Source organism: Centruroides sculpturatus, unplaced genomic scaffold (assembly GCF_000671375.1).
Source record: "Centruroides sculpturatus isolate CEXI.00-Female unplaced genomic scaffold, Cexi_2.0 scaffold171, whole genome shotgun sequence".
Taxonomy (NCBI): domain Eukaryota; kingdom Metazoa; phylum Arthropoda; class Arachnida; order Scorpiones; family Buthidae; genus Centruroides; species Centruroides sculpturatus.
The window spans coordinates 289011-295010 of record NW_019384470.1 but is presented as its reverse complement, the minus strand read 5'-3'; the positions used below and the strand labels follow the sequence as shown (position 1 = coordinate 295010).

General features: G+C 26.2%; 1 pseudogene; it reads left to right on the top strand.

Moving 5' to 3' along the window:
• The first annotated feature begins 1625 nt into the window (after nt 1–1625).
• The window catches only part of LOC111621148, a 31083-nt pseudogene continuing 26708 nt past the window's right edge, over nt 1626–6000 (top strand).

The window sequence follows — 6000 nt, the reverse complement described above, 5'->3', positions numbered from 1 at the left end:
ATAGCATCTGAAAAAATACTCAAACAAAACAAACCATTTATATCGGTTGAAAACATTTGTTAAAGTTAATAAATAATTTTCAATGAGATAAGTGTTGTGGAAATTAATTATATAGAAATAATACAATTAGTCTTTTGTAATTAGTCCACTTAATAATTTATAGAAGAAATTAAAATTGTATTGATTAACAATTGAAACAGTAAAATATTTTTTTATATCTCTTGCTTGAAGTTATCCTAATGTAGACTTATCTAATTTAGTCTTAAAGAAAATAAATCAGTATCAGTAAAATAGAGGAAAAGTAGAAACTCACTGAAATAAAATCAAACAATCAAAGCTTAAAACATTATGATATATTATGTAAATTTAAAGATATATAGTAGAACAAACATTTAACTATTAATTGGACTGCAATTTGAAAAAATTGTAGACCTATAAATTCTCACTGTTGTCTGTCTGGCTATCTTTCCTTAATCTTGAGAATAGAGTTAGATACATGAAAATCAATACCAGATATGGAAAACTTAAGGGCATGAGGCTCCAATTAACTATATACAAACTTCTGATGGAAACCAAAAGCCATGTTATTTCAATTCAAAACTTTTCCCCTGAAAGGAATTACATAGATGACTGGCATAACTCTATACTAACGGAAAAGTATGATGTACAGGGGCACAATGCTACAGTACTAATTTGAGGTGGAGAGCATATATTTTAAATGAAATAAATTAAAAATATGATTAAAAATTGTAACCTGGTATTGTGNAATTCGCCAAGTGCAAATGAGCAAATTTGTAAAATTTTTGTTTATTTTGAACAATCCGGATAATTGAAAATCCGGATAATAGAGGTCCGGATAATCAAGGTTCTACTGTATTTGCTTTTTTTTTAAACCATAAATTGCCATAATAATATGCTTCTTATTTGCTTTAACATTTGTGCTATTTTAAGATTTTTTCCTTGATTTTTCTAGTACTTACATGACATAGTGAAAACATGCCTTTCATTCAATCAAATTTAATTATCATCATTTATCTTTTTCATATTTTATCATCTCTGTCAGTTTTTCAGAAATATGTATTTTTTGTAAAGTTTAACACTTCTGAATTTAGTATAAAAATAGCATCTGAAAAAATACTCAAACAAAACAAACCATTTATATCTAAATAGAAATAGTATAATATTGTATTGTATAGTCATAGTANTTACATAAAAAATATTTATTTAATCCAATATAAAGTGTTAGATATGACATTTTTCCATCAATTTTATAAGAAAAGCTTTTTGATGCTTTTCTTATAAAAATCGTTAGAAACATTTTACAAATCAAAATCTGTGTGCTTCTGGATAACTTTCTTTTAATTAAAACTTTTGCTATTAAAATTGTTTTGAAGAAATCAAAAGAGATCTGCCAGAACTGCCAGTCTGCCTCTGGGTGCCTAGTTATGATAAATGCCTCAATAATGATGGAAACTGTGTAGAAATGTAGTTTAGGGTATGGCAAATCTGATAAAAATAAGATCTGTTAATAATAGTACTTACATTCTGAATGCGCTGATATATTAATCGGAAAATTTCATAACATTCGTACAGAAGAGTGAATAAATTTCTTAAGTTTATTTTAACAGAATCATATGAAATAATTTTATAAAATTTTCTGGTTTTAATTTAAGAAAACTTTAGATATAAATAAATTTTAAAGAAATACTTATGACTTTCAGAATGTCAGATTGATTCAAAGATGATGACCTCAAATGATATTGATCAAGACATAACCAGTAATGGCAAAACTGCCCATCAGATTTCTGAGAATCAGAAAATGAGCAAAATGATGTCAGTAGAAATTCATTTTTTGGATGACAGTGTTAATTCTTTTCAAATTCAAGTAAGATTTTTTTAAAATAAAATATTTGATTTAAAAACATTTATCTTTAAATTTTCTTTGAATTTTTATATTTGTTAAAAATTTTATTTAGTAATATTTAATGTTCTAAATTATTTAATAAACATTTGAATTAAACATTCTAAATAATTATTTGAAAGTTTGGGAATGCTATTCATAACTCTCTAAATTGGTAAATTGAAGTATGACCAACTTATTTTTGTTGGTACACAACCATTAGGATATTATAAACCGATTTTGTGGAAAATTTAGATACATTTTGATTTATAAGCATGTATTCTGTTTTGTGTGTGGTATATTTTCTGGAATGCTAGCAAATAGTTTTTCCTATCATTTTAGAATATTTAAAGAAGAACTTATCATTTGTGAAACAATCTTTTTTATTTTGACTATTTTATGATATGATTCTAAAATTCAGAATTATTGATTTATTTAATTTTTTAAAAGAACGTTCTGAGTTTTAACAAAACACATTTACAGTAGAACCTTGATTATCTGGACTAATTGGGGATGAAGGTAGTCCGGATAAGGAAAAATTCGGATAATCGAAACAAATACTTTGTCTTTTAATGATAATACAACACGTTTTCTTTTCGATGACATATTGGTAATATTAAAAGTAAATATTGTATTTAAATCGTAATCAAATTTTCAAGAAACAAATGTTCGTATTGAAATTGGACTACCACTGTCCAACGCTAACAGACTACCTATTGTTTAAAAGGCCCTCTGGTAGCGCAAGAAGACGGATTTTATAAAATAAAAAGCAGTTGAAACTGCATTTTTATGAATAAAAATTTGGCAAACTATTTATCGTTTTATGACGAGTAAAATTTTTTCATCGCGTTCGCGGCTTTTAAGTAATGCATAAACCTTCAAAATGCGAGGCCCTTTGGACCGCAAGGCATAGGCAGTGGCCCACGTTGCCCATGCCTTATGCTGCACTAGGTTATAGAAATGATGTAATTTGAAAATAAAATTATTTATAAATACGTATGTCAAGTTATATTTTTATTACAACGCAAAATATATTTAAGAGTTTACGGCCACTGTGCCGGGTGAGACGTTGTTGAAACAAAAAAAGTTATGCATTCCATCATGTACATAAACAGTATCGTAATTCGCCAAGTGCAAATGAGCAAATTTGTAAAATTTTTGTTTATTTTGAACAATCCGGATAATTGAAAATCCGGATAATAGAGGTCCGGATAATCAAGGTTCTACTGTATTTGCTTTTTTTTTAAACCATAAATTGCCATAATAATATGCTTCTTATTTGCTTTAACATTTGTGCTATTTTAAGATTTTTTCCTTGATTTTTCTAGTACTTACATGACATAGTGAAAACATGCCTTTCATTCAATCAAATTTAATTATCATAATTTATCTTTTTCATATTTTATCATCTCTGTCAGTTTTTCAGAAATATGTATTTTTTGTAAAGTTTAACACTTCTGAATTTAGTATAAAAATAGCATCTGAAAAAATACTCAAACAAAACAAACCATTTATATCTAAATAGAAATAGTATAATATTGTATTGTATAGTCATAGTATTGTATAATATTATGAGTTTTATTTAAATATAAATTCATAATTGATTGTGAAGATTACAAGAATATCTTATGTAATTTATATTTGATATTGTTACTAAGTCTTGTTAATTTAAGTATTTTTAAATTTAAAAGTTTTGTAAAGTTTGAAATTTTAATTTTTTTTTTTTTTTTAGTATAAAGCTTTAGGAAGAGTTTTATTTGATGAAGTTTGCAAAACACTTAATCTTTTAGAAGTTGATTATTTTGGGCTTGAGTATATAGATGACAGAGGCACAAAGGTATGTTTTATTTTTATTGTAATATATTACAACTATGTAAAATATTCACAATTTTTTTTAAAGTATACAACATATCAAAATATGGATATTCTGACAAACTGAATGCTGGGTTAACTTTTTCTATTTCAACAATATTTTAGTAATTTTAAATATCTTATCATATAACAAAACTTACACCTTTATGCTGAAGAAATTATAATTTTAATACATATACAGTAGACCCCCCTATAACGCTTAGATACGTTCCACGCTAACCGAAAATTACATTGTAGGAATGATTATATACATGAGCCAATCGCAGCCTGATAGGTGGGAACTTTACGGACTAAGGCTGTTCGAAAGGATTTCTTCTATAAAATTAACCGATTCTAGACTAATTCGACTCAACATTTCCAAAATGCGTATAATTTTTTGGGAATAATCTGTATAAACTATGCTACAAACAAAAAATTATAGGATTACTTACTGAGTCTGTACCGTTCGACTACGCCGTTGCTTAAAGCTGGTTTTCATCGCGGAACAGCACACGAAACGACGGCCGCAATTTCTGATAACGAATTTTTCGCAGAAAAATAACTTGAACTTTGGAGACATAATTAATATAAATAATTTTTATGGACGTTGAATAAGAAGTGTTTCTTTCACAAGAAATGTATAAAATTAGTGCTGTATTAGACTTACGGTACCTAATTTACATACTGTGCAGACGATAATAAACTCAACTTACTAGCCTAAAATCTCCGTAGCGTGTTGCCAGGCGGCAGAAAGCATATATATAATTATAATAAAGTTACAATAAATTAAGTTAATATATAATTATATATACAGTACCTAATTTATATATAATTAATATATAATTATATGTACAGTACCTAATTTATATATAATTTATATATAATACTAAACAGACGATAGCAAACTCAATTTAGCCGCTCCGTAGCGTGGCACAGGGTCGGAGGAAAGTAGTTCGGCTGCTCATCCACTATTGGTCCAGACTCTATCAATCTTGTCGCGAAACGACGTTATAGGAGGTATTTTATACAAAAGTTTCTACAATTTTTTCGCTACGTTATAGGAATTGTTGTTATAGGAACGTATGTTATAGGGGGGTCGACTGTAAAATGTATTTCGACCCTATTTGGTACCTGACGAGACCTAATTGAGCCCTCATCAGGTGGTTCTATTGTTCTGTTTTAGAATAACAAAGTTTTTGAATTCTTCAAAACCAATTTTATTTATTAATATGCTTGAAAATTAATATTTGATATTTTATTAAACTATTATTAAACTTTTACAGCAAAATTATTTATTAATAAAATGTTTCTGGATACAACCAAAAAAGAATAGAATATGATATAGAATGGAATTCAAATTAACTTAAATATAGAACAAGACCATAATGCAGATTATAAACATGAATAAAATAAAAGGTACACAAAGAATAAATAAGAAATAAAATGCATAAAAAATAAAATATACAAACACAGCTAAGAGCCATATTGATGTTTAGTCATCCAAAAACATTCAATTAATAAATAATTTTGCTGGTAAAGGTTAATAGTGATCTTCTATTTATTATTATGAATACTTTTTGTTATTTCAAAAAATGGATTAATAAATATCAATGAATACTGATATCTTTAAACAATGAAGTTTATAAAATTATGGATTTTTTCTAAGCTTATTAAATTTTAGTAACAATTCTTCAGATAGATTCAATTTCATGTTGCTTAAATTAAGAATTAAAACATTCTCTTATATTTATATAAGTAACTTTATTACTGGATTAAGTGTTTTAGGAACTGCTCTTTTCCATCTTCAAATCTGTAAACAAAAAATTTGAATTTAATAAAATTCTACATATCATAAAGGATAACGAAGAACAATGAATGTTTCAAAAATAATAATTGAATGTTTTGTGTATCATTAAGTTGACTTAAGATAAAACACAAATAAATATGCTTTCTATTAAACAGAAAGTTTTTAAAAAGCACTTTTGATTTTCAGAATTTGATAAAAAGAGTCAAAATAAAAAAACTTAAAATATTATTCTAAAATATTCTTTATTCTTTGAATATTTTAGAATAATATGAAAGTTTTTTGAATCTGAAGATGGAACAAAAAGCTTAAGAAAACATTTAATCAAACAGTAATTTAGACTTCTATAAATTAAATGCGTGTTTTGAGTGTTAATCAAATTTTAGATGCATGATGAATGCATAACATGTAATATAATCCTAATTTATGAGTATTTGATATATAA